We start from the raw sequence: 12,504 nt of genomic DNA on the forward strand, positions 1-12,504 counted from the left end.
TAACAGACCTGGAACTCAAATCAGATCATTAAATTCCGAAACCAGGGCTCTATACTCTACTGCATGTTGCCCGCTCTATAAGTAGGATATTCCAGAGAGAAGTTGTTGAATTGTAATTCTCAGGTGACTAACTCTAGCTCCAGAAGTGCTCACTGGCTTCATTCATGGCCTCATAAGCTCTGTTAAATCCTCACAAAGCACCCAATCAACTTTTCTGACTCCTATCAAGAGTGGCGAAGATGTGAGCCTCTGGCTGGTGGCTGAGGGCGTGGGTGGCCTTGGCTAGGTTGGCCCTGTGCCCTGGCTCAGACAGGAGCACTGCCCGCCTCCCCTTCCCAAACAGGGAGCAGAGAAACGGGACCCAGTCCACATGGGTAGGAACAACAGAGGGATAAAATCACGGCATAAGCAACACATTCAACCATTCCCAGTAAAAGCAACGTTTATTTAAAAGGTGTGTTTGAAGGGATAACTGATGAGTAGCGGTCACAATTCCTCCTTGCGGGGCGTTCTAAAACAACGCATTACATGCCTTATGCAAATTATACCTTGTTGAAACAACCAGTGGTATCAACCACGACACAGGGCTTTTTAAAGCGCAGACCAGCCCAAGTAACGGGGCCACTAATCACTGTAATAGTTTTAAAGCAGGCTTTTAAAATATCGAATTCTAAAATAAACTTTCTGAATATTTCATGCTAAAGTCTCTGAAGTCTATAATGGTTCTGGATAGAGCAATGATAATTTTTCATTCTTTTGAAGTTGAGAAAATCCCCACTTCTCTGCCCCAGGGCAAAACCATGTTGCAGTGTGTTCGCATAAAATGATTGCAGACTGTGGAGGCCATTACTCTCATTACTTCTTTTGGTAAAGTATACATGACAATTTCATGCTATATAGGACCAAAAGCAGAATGTCAGATCTCTGCTAAGGGATTAGAAATAATCAGTATCATATATTACTGACTACAGAATAGAAATCATCCCTTTTATTAAATTAGATAATTGAAGATTCTTAATATCGCCTAAGTATTTTTTTCCCCAAGGAACTGGATTAGATAAATGGCCTTTTTTCTTTCCGCTCTGAACTGGTATGGTTCAACTCTACATCTCATAGGGTGAGTTAAATGGATAACCTAGAAGAGTGATGTTTAGAATAACCTGCTTCTGATAATATATTTTTTTAGTGTTTTCATTCACTTATTGAGACGCTGTGAGCTTAGAGAAAAGGGAATCCCTTTGCCCCATTTTCTCAGTAAATAACCACCACTGAAATTGCACTAACTTCCTATTTTTCTTGCTGTCTTTGCCAAAGCTTCCCATCACAAAATGGGCACAGTCTAACTGAGAGGTGTTAAAAATGGAAAGGTTTATTCATAAGGTGTGGAGTGGCATTTTATTCACGTAACGAGTAGAGGAACGGCATGTTTATATTTAGAATGAGACATGGTAAAACACTTTCTGTCTTCCGATTTTTCTTCCTCATCGCACATATATATGAGCAGATCTGGTCGCCTCGAGGGGCGTGAAGAGGAAAATTCACATTTCAGAGCTATAATTTTAAAAGCTAAAATATACTGTATTCCATTGCAGACGGAATTATTCTGAAGAAGGAAGGTTTCACAGCACCCACACTCAAATCATTGTGTGATCAGAGAGCACATGTGGCTGGTGGGTAGAGGAGAGGAAGAAAACGTCACTAGGTAAAAAAAAAAAAAAAAAAAAGAAAGTTTCATTGTTTCTGCTTTTAGCACTTAACCCTGAAAGGAGTTTACTCTAGTTATGAAACTCGAGTGTGCTGTTTTTGTGTCACCAACATACATTCAGAACTAAAATAATCCGCCACCCCTCACCCTGACTATAAATAAACTCTAGGAAGGCGAGAGCTTTCTCCTGTTCCCTGTTGTGTCCCCACTTCTTAGCCCAGAGCAGGCAAGGCCTGTGTGCAGAGTAAATGAATTTGTGAAGTAAGTGAATCTGGGGAAACAGTTGACAACGGTATGGAATATCCAGGAGGCACTGGGGGATCACAGAAGGAGAGAGTCTATCACCACTGTCTTCATGGAGTCTGTCTACTAGCCGGAGAAATAATACACACTGGAGAAGGCACCTAGGAACCATCGCTCAGGGACTAATAGTAATGGCCAGTTATGGTTTCCAGGCCCAACTGCATTTTGTAAACAGAGACCTGGTATGAGAGAGACCAAGTGAGAGATGAACTCTGGAAAATGAGGCTGCAGCGTAGAACAATGGATGGAAGAAGCCCCTGGAGTGTCAGGCTGAGTAATTTAGAGATAAAAAGCAGAAAATTGGACATGCGGGCAGAACACTGGACTAACCTGTCCTACAGCTGAGGCCTGAGCACACCAACCCAGTTAATTAAGTAGCTGGTCTTTTAACAGACACGTGAATGCAGATATACAGTTGACCCTTGAACAACGTGGGAGTTCGGGGTGCCGACCCTCCAGTCAAAAATCCACATGTAACTTGACTCCCCCAAAACTTAACTACTAAGCCCTATAGACAACATAAACAGTCGATTAACACATATTTTTTGTTATATGTATTATATATGGTATTCTTACGATAAAGTAAGCCAGAGGAAAGAAAATGTTATTGACGATCGTTAAGGAAGAGAAAGTACATTTATAGTATTTATTGAAAAAAATCCACATGTAAGTGGACCTGTGCAGTTCAAACCCATGTTGTTCAAGGGTCAACTGTAGACATACATACAGGCTTATACATCAGAACTGGCTTATCAAAGGCATTAATAAACTTCTGCTGATGTACGAGAAATTGAAATTGTTATTAATAATAGCTGCCTTTAGAAATGTGGGTAAGGACTTTGGTTTGCTTGCTTTTGAGATGCAAAAGAAAGACCCAGAACTGATTTTGGGAATAGAGACTCAAGAGAGCTGAACTGCTCTGTACGACTCAGTGTGAACAATTTAAGGTCATCTGGGATGAAGGGAATGACAAGCAAGATAAGAGAGGGGGTAGAAAGAGGGAGCTACTGAGGGGTGGAAGCTGGGACCCTACACTAGGGGAACCGGCATGTAAGTGGACCTGTGCAGTTCAAACCCATGCCCATGTTGTTCAAGGGTCAACTGTAGACATACATACAGGCTTATACATCAGAACTGGCTTAGCATTAATAAACTTCTGCAGATGTACGAGAAATAGAAATTGTTATTAATAATAGCTGCATTTAGAAATGTGGGTCCAGGTAAGGACTTTGGTTTGCTTGCTTTTGAGATGCAAAAGAAAGACCCAGAACTGATTTTGGGAATAGAGACTCAAGAGAGCTGAACTGCTCTGTATGACTCAGTGTGAACAATTCAAGGTCATCTGGGATGAAGGGAATGACAAGCAAGATAAGAGAGGGAGTAGAAAGAGGGAGCTACTGAGGGGTGGAAGCTGGGACCCTACACTAGGGGAACCGGCCCAAGAAAACGTCCCCAGGGGTACCCTGATCAGAAGTCCTTTGGTTGACTGGTATGTTTACTATGTGCTTTGAAGTTGTATTACTTGCCATAAACTCTTCCCTATCTTCATCAAGGATGCAAAAGACACTTAAGAGGGATAGTGTGTTGTGGGGTGTCCTGTTGAGTTAGGGGCTGAAAATTGAGTTAGGGGCTGAAAAATGAGTTAGGTGATGCGTTCACTCTGACTGGGTGCCAGAGAGAGCAAAGAAGAGCAATGGGGATTGTAAGCCAGCCCAACGGCTGAACGAATTTAGGGAAATGAGAACTCAGAGACATAAGCCTTTCAGAAATTTGCAAAAAATCTTGGGAAATGCTTTAAAATTCTACAGGGTGTGGAATGGGGGTTCCAGGCAATGCTATGTGGACCGTGTAGTGTACGAAGAGCCCAGCTGACACTGGGGTTCATTGAGAATTTCAGGCAGGACTTGACTTGGTCCATTCAGCTGAGTTCTGACCGTTTTCATATCTGTTAAAATACATTTTCCAACTCGTCATATAAGTAGTTATAATTGCTTTCATCAGCACAAGCTTTAGCATTTGCATCTTTCACATCCTGATTTGTCAGGAAAGATTTTGTTCTCCCTCTTTGTGATGCTGTGCAGACTTCAACAGCCCAGACTCGATGTGCTCCCGTGACCCAGAAGCTACGTGGTCCCCACTCTGAAAGAACCAGAGTTTCACACCGTGAACCTTTGTTAAGCTAGGCCATAGTGTTGCTCTAATACGGTCTGAAGAGAAACACAAGTTGTTTTTTAATTAAAAAAAGATGTAAACAGTGAATGTTTCTCACAAGTAGTAAATGTGGGGTTTTTTTTCGTACAAAAATATTTACATCATCACGATTTCTTGTAATGTTTTGAAAGTAGTTATTTCTCAGAAAATAGTTTTTTATTGTAAAATAATGTGTGAGTACACCATGGCCAGCTCTCCAAAGCCGGGTTTCAGACTTTGCTTTTGCCGAAGGAGAAGGAAAAGGAGAAGAAGAGAAACAAAGAGGCAATGCTTTAATTTCATTACACTGAAACAATGAAATATTCTCTATTAAAATGATATAAAGACTATAAAAGTGACATTTTTAAGTAGAAACAAGACTACAAACTAGCACATATATTCTAATTGCAATCTTATACACATCTATATTCATTTGGGCAGAAGTTGAAGGTTACATGCTAAACAGACACTTTGTCTTATGAGTAATTTTGTCTTAAAATATTCTTTACATTCTTGATACCTTTTTCAACTGATGGAATATTTCCTTCTTTTTCAGTCTGAATTTTCTAAACAAGTGACCTTATTTCTCAATGTATAAATCTTCAACAGCTAGAGCAGGGTTTTCCAACCTCAGCACTGTTGGCATTGGGGGCTGGGTAGTTCTGTGTTGGGGGCCCATCCTGTGCGCTGTAGGATGTTTAGCAGCACCCCTGCTTTCCACCCACCAGATGTCGGTAGTACCCTCCCCCTGCCCCAGTTGTGACAGCCAGATGTTGCCAAAGTGTTCCCTGGGGGTCGAAATCATCCCTGTTTGAAAACCACTGAGCTAGAGGAAACAAAGTTGGAGGCAGTTTTTTGGAACATTCCAGCTGCATCTGCACTTACTAAAATAATTGCCTTAAAGACTTTTTCTTTAATGTGATTTCAGGGGCAGCTGAGGCATATATGTATCTTGGATGGATTATGCAGATAATTGTCTCAGCACTCGGCCTTGCCATCACCAAGGTTTTGAATTGAGCCCAGAGAAAACCCCACACAAGATCCAGCTCCTGGTGGAGATAACAGAGCTAGTGACAGGCGTATGTATCTGTGTTCCCAGCAAACACACTGACAGAGAGCAGTTATTTTGAGCCACCACGATAGTCACATAGAGTTTGCAAAGTTGATGCTGTATTGATTCACCTGAAACATGAATGAGAAATTTAATGTGGAGGCAAAGATTTAAATGAGAAAAGTTTTCTTAGTGGAATTTTGGGGATGGGGAAAAAGAGAGAGAATCTCTTTCTCTTTGATTCTTTATGGAATAATTTAAACTAAAGTCAAAACTGCCATTAGAGACATTAGGGACAAAGCTGTCATACTGACTGAACAGTGAGAGTAAAAATTACCCTCCAAGCAAGGAGCCCCTGCTGGGGATGAGAAGACCCGCCAGTTGAAGATGTGATGATGACAGCTTCTCCCGCAAGCAGCCTCCTTTTCTGAGGCACCCGCTGGTTCTTCCCACTGGCACACTTGCCTCTTTGTTGATGAGAGACCGCAGGGCTCTACCCAATTCAGCCAGTAATGTGTTTATTAATTTTACCTTTTTAAAGATACATGTTAAGAAAAGCCATTCAGACACGCGGGAAAGATAAGATAGATAATTCCTGGTCTTTCCTATGTGACGTTGGCAATTCGGCACGTGTTGGACGCCCTTGGTGCCTCACCTCTCACACTCTCTGCCATCTTCTACTGCAGCCATTGCTGGGAATGCCTCCCCTCAGCTGCACTCTGCACCAAGTACCTCCGGTTATTTGCCTGGAACTATTCTGACACGTGGATGGGGCCCTCACACAGATGCAACCTGGAAGCGTGAAGAAAGAAGTAACTCCCCATAGGCAACTGGGCCAATGAGGGAATGGTAGTCAGTGGATAACTGCTTTCTCCTTCTGTCCCTCAGGCACACAACTCAGAGGCTCATCTCTTGGCTCGTGGCTCTGGTGAGACCACGCTCCAGTCGCTCACAGAACAACCAAACTGGGTAAGAGACGCCTGCGTTGGCTTTTGCTCATTCTGCTGCACTCTTGGCTCACTGAGATTATTTTCCAAACAAACAACCTGCACGCAAGCCTCATCTAAAACTCTGCTTTCAAGGAAGGACCCGGGCTAACACAGTGGAAAGTTTATTTTGAGAGATGAAGTTCTCACAGGGCATTGTAAATTGCCCTCAGCAACAGTATGTCACATCGGAGTCTCCTTCAGGTGACAGGGATCTCACTACTTGAAGTGATCTATCCTCTGATCTAGAATGTTCTTCTATTTGAAGAGTAGATTTTAAGAGCAGATTAAATATTGCCTTTAAGAAGAGCTCTGATGTTTGATGTTCCAGGCAACTGAAATATCAGAGTTAACAGAAAAAGATACAGCAGTCTTCTCTAATATGCCTGTCTTGTTTCATAAGTTAGTCTGTCAACAATAAATAGCATTATTAAACTTTAAGTATTCCTTCAGCATGAGAACATTGTATTTCTGAATATAAGAGAGTTCTCTGCCTTTTGGATATAGAGGTATAGCTATGGACTGGCCATGAGCAGGTGGTGGACTTGGCCGTTTAGGATGAACCGTGAGGGATAAAAGGATGGCCAGGTCAGGCCAGAAACAGAGAATTATACAAGCCAGACAAAACGTTCACCTCGTTCAGACCAGGCTCAGCCTATGAGATGAAAGATGCAGTGGGCATTGTCGGTTACTCCCCGGTGTCCATCTCACCTCATCTGTGCTATGCAGGAGCTGTGTGGTTTGGATGGACAGATCTCCACCCCAAGTTCCAGAAGTGGGATCTGACTGGCATTCAGCCAATCCCTATAATCCCACCCTCCTTATCACAGCGATGGTTCAAGGATTGGTTGCCTTAAGCCAATTTAATACATGGCCTTCCTCCTTTGGCATGGCTGATTGGTAAAGAGTTGGTCCAACCATAGGAAGCCTAGGAATTTTGTTTGAGAGCTGAGAAAGGAGAAGCTCTTTCACTGGACAGCTGGATGCAGAGGTGAGGTTGGTAATACAACAATCCTTTTCTTACCATAAGGGTGCAATCTCCACAACAGTTCTATGATCCAATGGTGCTCTGATCCAAAAATTTATCCACATGCTTTTAAATGTCAATTATCAGCCTGAGAATGGGGCTACACAGACTGAGAAGAGCCAGAGGAATAGCAGAGTGAGTAGAGCCTGATCAGACCACGCCTGGAGTATGCTCTATATCGAAACTCTTAGTCACCTGACCCAATAAATTCCCTGGGTTGTTTATGGAAGTCTTAAATGGATTTCCTGATACTTGCATCCTGATATATACCAGGTTTCTTGTCAGAAATCTCTTCTAAATCTTGCAATATCTGGCACTTGGTAGACATGGGATAGACACTCAATAAATATAATGTTTTTGAAATAATTATTCCATTTTGAAAGGAACTCTAAAAGAAGTCAAGTTTCTCTTTAGGTGCTATCCCAAGATTCTGGATTATTCTCCATAGTTCTGCATTCTAAAGAAGTAACTTCCTTGCTGTATCTAAAAATATTTCTGTTCACAGTGTCTTAACTGTGATTATGTCCTAAAAGAGCCTATTGATGGAACTAGTATGTTTTTTTTCCTAAAGATTGATAGGATAGATTCTCTATTTCAAGAAAAAAAGGAAAAAAATGGATGTGAAATGCAGTCACAGCTGGCAAAAGTGATTGACCATAAATAATGACTCACTTTTTCCTATTTACTAGGTTTTAAAAATGAGGAGTCTTACTTAAAGCTAGAAATATTTTAAAAGGAGGAAAGAACGTAATTTCGTTGACATTGACTATTGACTACTTGTGGGCACGTGGATGAATGCAATCACCACGTAGCCTACAGTCTCGTTTCCGGCATATAGTTCCATCATATTCCTTCTCTAATAGTGACATGATCTTTTTTCACAGTTTGAATCTCTGGAAGAGAAACTGTGATGTAAGAAAACGGCACAGATCAGAAAGCTTGAAGGATGAAGAACAAAAGCCCAAGGGAACATCTTTGAACTCATCATAAAAGTCTAGTTCTTGTCCTTTTAGGTGACTAGATCTTCTGGTTTTCCCCCATGCCATAATCTGTGGAATGGGCCTACTGGGAATGTGGCAGTATGGTCCACCAGGAACACTCACTCGTGAGCCCTCATCTCAGCAAGGCTGTTGTTGAGCGGGGTGACCCTGGGCAAATCTCTTAGCTGCTAAGACTCTCAAGCTCCTCACTGGTCAAGTTGAATGATTGGGCTATGATTCAATACAGCTCTGCATTTTGATGAATCTACGCTGGATCTTAATATACAACTAGTGTCTTTGTACACAGGAAAAAGTTGAAAAGCAACCCAATTCCCATTAGCCATTTTTAGCCTTTAAAAAGTAGCTTGAGTCTTTAATCCTGTGGACAGCTATAAAGAACCATAAACATATATAAATGGGGGGCGGGGAATGATCCCACCTTCGACAGTGTGAAACACAAATGGAGATAAAGCCATTTCTATTTCAAATATATAATCACTTCAGCTGAGATATCTAGTATCATCTTGAACTTGATTATGAGATAAAAGAAATGGGACAGAGATGGCAATCATTTAATCTCTTAAGAACAACTATTCTGAAGAGCTTTTCACTGTATGCTAAATAGATTCCTGGCAGGTTATGATCTGGCTAGAAAGAAAGTATAATGATGAGGAAAATTATGTTTTCAATAACATACACTTTTACAGTACAAGTCCTTCCACAAAGGAGGCAATAAAATGAACTCTGACCACTTTAACAGATGGTGTAATGGCTCAGTGCACAGATGTGGCCTCTCTGAAAGCAACAAGTTCATATCCTTGACTGGAGGTTTAGGAATGAGCTGAACTTTCAAGTGTAATGTAGGAAAGATTACATACTTCTAGACAAGAAAGCTGAGTATTAGCGGGTTAGAGGCTTGCAGAGATGGACTGAAAGAATAAGGCTTAATGAGCTTCATTTTGCTAATGCAACAAATAGAGATGAAGTTGAAATATGAACTACAAACATCAAGTCATTTATAAATGCCCTGCTAATAACATTGTTAGCCATTGTTTGATAGGAAGCTTGCTATTTTAAAAGCATCTTTCCTTGGAGTCAGAAAACACTAATTGTCAAATAATGCTTATTTTCTCTAATAGTATAATATTTTCAAGTGGAACATATTTTTAATAATATATGATGAGGATTGTAGAGATTTTTATTTTCTTTTTAAAGGTATTTTGATAAATTGAATCTAACATTTATCTGAAAAAAATACATCAGAAGATTCAGAATATTTTTCGAAAAATAGTAATATCAAAACAAAAACAAAACATAATGCCTCACTAATTAAAACAGTGTGATTACGACCCAAGAATCAATGAATGAGAATAGCATCCAGAACATATCTACACATATATGTATATCTCTCTATATATATTGGATAGGAATTCAGCAAAGGTCAAAAGAGGCATTTTAAATTGGTGGGGATGAAACAGGTTGGTACGAAAAGAAGCTGGGATAATTGGCTATCCACTTTAGAATGAGTGGAGTTTGATTTCATGGCAGAACCTGCTATGTATTCAACAAAACTTACTTCTCTCCCTTCCTGAGAATATAGCTAAACCCGGTTTTCCAGCCTCCCTTGTAGTTAGGCATGATTAGGAGTTCCGGCAATGGAATGATAATAATATAAGAATATAGAAACAAAGACTATCCATTGCTCCATATAACTAAAAGCATTCGCATTTCAAAAGAGTGTACAGGACTTGACAGCCATCTGTGGGCTATGCCATGGCCAAATCCTAAAAGATACTCGCATACTATATTAGCAGAGACTCACCAGTAATCCAAGGGATTTACTCTATAGAGCTTGATATTAAGAACATAATTTAAAAATTCTAGCAGGTCACATTCCCCTCCCCCACCTCCAACACACACACACTTTTTTCCATTAAATAAGGAGGTAGAAATTTACAAAAATTAAGGGTTTTTTTTTTACTGTTTACTCTATAGTTTTAAATAATCCATTTAGAAACATAAGATTTTTATATCCCAGCCCATTTCTCACTGATGTGCATTGCTGAACCAATAGAAAATCTGGCTTTAGTTCAGCATAATTATAATAAATTATTTACATTTTTGCTTACGACATGGTCCCAGCATTTAAAACCTCTGTGTCTGTGGACAATGATAATCAACATAAAAAAAATGAATATTTCATAATGAAACAATTCCCTCGGATTATTAGAAGCCTTCTATTAATAAAAGCCCACCGATAATCACAAAGTCACACCAAATGGAATGACCACCAGGGCTTTTAATATGAGAATTTCAGTGGAAAGAGATGGAGGTTCAGAGGGCACATACAAGTGTTTAGAATATTATGAAATGCACAGAGAAAGTGAACACGGCCAGAGTGATCAAGTCTTAGGGACTCCCAAGTATAAGTTTAGAGGGGAGATTAGGACTGAAACCCGAAAGTGCTTCTTCATTCAACAGCTAGAAAACAAGACTTGTTTTCTATTCCTGAAATAACAATTCTCGAAGTTAGCATGGGGATGGGGGAAGAGCAGGGGATGCACTCCCCTTAATGAGGTTTCGCAAACTGCATACGACACCCCCCTGCCCTAACCCTGACAGGCCTCTCGCCCCCTGCCCAGCACTGAGAATCATTCTCCAGTTGGGTGCCCACTGACGTGGCATCTGCCTTAGTGGGTGGGCTGTGGGGTGGGGTGGAGAATCTTCAGAGGTTTCAGGCTGAGAACAGAACCTGGCCACAAGGGGTTTCATTAACATGTAAATCACTAAGGGACATTAGAGGTGTTAAGGGGCTCTTCCTAGCCTTGGGGAGAAACTGTGCTCTCCCATAAATGGCCGCACCGAATACCAATGTCAGGGATTCAAATTACTGGCCCCATGCAGTGTGACACTTTCTGCCATTTATCTAGTCTCTGGTGCCTGCAGGCAGGGCCCATCATTGATTACGGAGCAGCCACGGTAAAAGGTCGGAACCATCATTAAAGACATCGAGTGTTGATCTGTGCCGGCTAAGTGAGTTAAAAGGTTCGTGCCCTTCTAGTAACAACTCAAAGAGGCTATTTCAGGATGTTTATTAAACAAATTAAGTATTTACATTATGCCCAAGCACAGAGGCACAGCCACTAAGTACCTAAGTATGAGAAGAGGAAACCAAGGGAATTAATGCTGGAATAACTCTGCTTTTTCAGTTTTCTAGACGTGGGTGCTAAGAACCCTCAGATGTGTGGGATGAGCATGAGTTGGGCCGGCATCAAAGGCGTCCTACAGAAATCTTTTTAATGCAGTTGAACTAAAGTCACCAGGAAGAGTTCATCCTGACCCAGACGTTCTCCTTCTAGAGTGTACGTCTTGGTAAGCAGTGATAAAGATTGAAGAGACTATTTAGGAAATCTGCTTCAAAGCCTAAAAACTTTTTTTTTTTTTTAAAAGGGACATATTACTTCTACACTTTTCCCCAAGATTTAAAAGTTTAATGCAACAATAATAATGGAACTGATCCAAAAAGAATATTTCCTTTAGCCTATGGTGTACGCTACAATAAAGGAACCCGTACTTTCTGAGTTACGACGGTCCATGGATATTGGGCCATCTGTGTTTTGACTACTATCCTCCTCACTTGGCTGTAAACTTGTCATGGGCAGAGACCACAATGCACTTCGTTCACTGTGCTTTACTTAGCACTGGACACAATGCCCGTCACACACCGGCCTTCAAGAAACATGTGCTGACTATGTGCACATGTGAAAAGGAAAGTTTGGAGAAGGGAGAAAAGAAATATCACTCGCCATCCCAGGACCTTAAACCAACTACTCTGAAAATATTGGCACTTTTCCTTCTGATTCACATAAGGACATTTTGTGTCCTGTTACTTTAAAAATAACATAAACATTTCTCCCCACTGTTACAGTCTTTATCATTTTCATTCTTTAAAGGCACTATATAATTTTATCAAATGGATTTATTTGTTGAACTTTTAAAATACCCCAGTTTCTTTGCTTTTACAAATGTGTCAATGATCACATTCATTAATAATGCTTTTTCTTCTTAGAAATAGGTTCTTGAGTTCATTTACTCATTCATCAGACACACTATGAGCCCACGATGGGCCAGGTGTACTAGGTTCTGAAGACGTAGAGGTGAGCAGGAGAGAACAGAGTCCCTTGCAGCTTTTAGTCCAGCCAGGGAGAGAGTTACATAATTCTACAAGCCAAGCAAAATTATCAGTGTGCTAAGTGTACTGA

At 40.7% G+C, this 12,504-nt stretch overlaps 1 protein-coding gene across 1 annotated transcript in view; it reads right to left on the reverse strand.

The window, feature by feature from the left end:
- Positions 1-12,504, reverse strand: part of EFCAB11 (EF-hand calcium binding domain 11) — a 122,465-nt gene that overhangs the window by 685 nt on the left and 109,276 nt on the right. The gene's annotated exons all lie outside the window — the stretch shown is intronic.

This window comes from Pteropus alecto, unplaced genomic scaffold, assembly GCF_000325575.1.
Source record: "Pteropus alecto unplaced genomic scaffold, ASM32557v1 scaffold8, whole genome shotgun sequence".
Classification (NCBI taxonomy): Eukaryota; Metazoa; Chordata; class Mammalia; order Chiroptera; family Pteropodidae; genus Pteropus; species Pteropus alecto.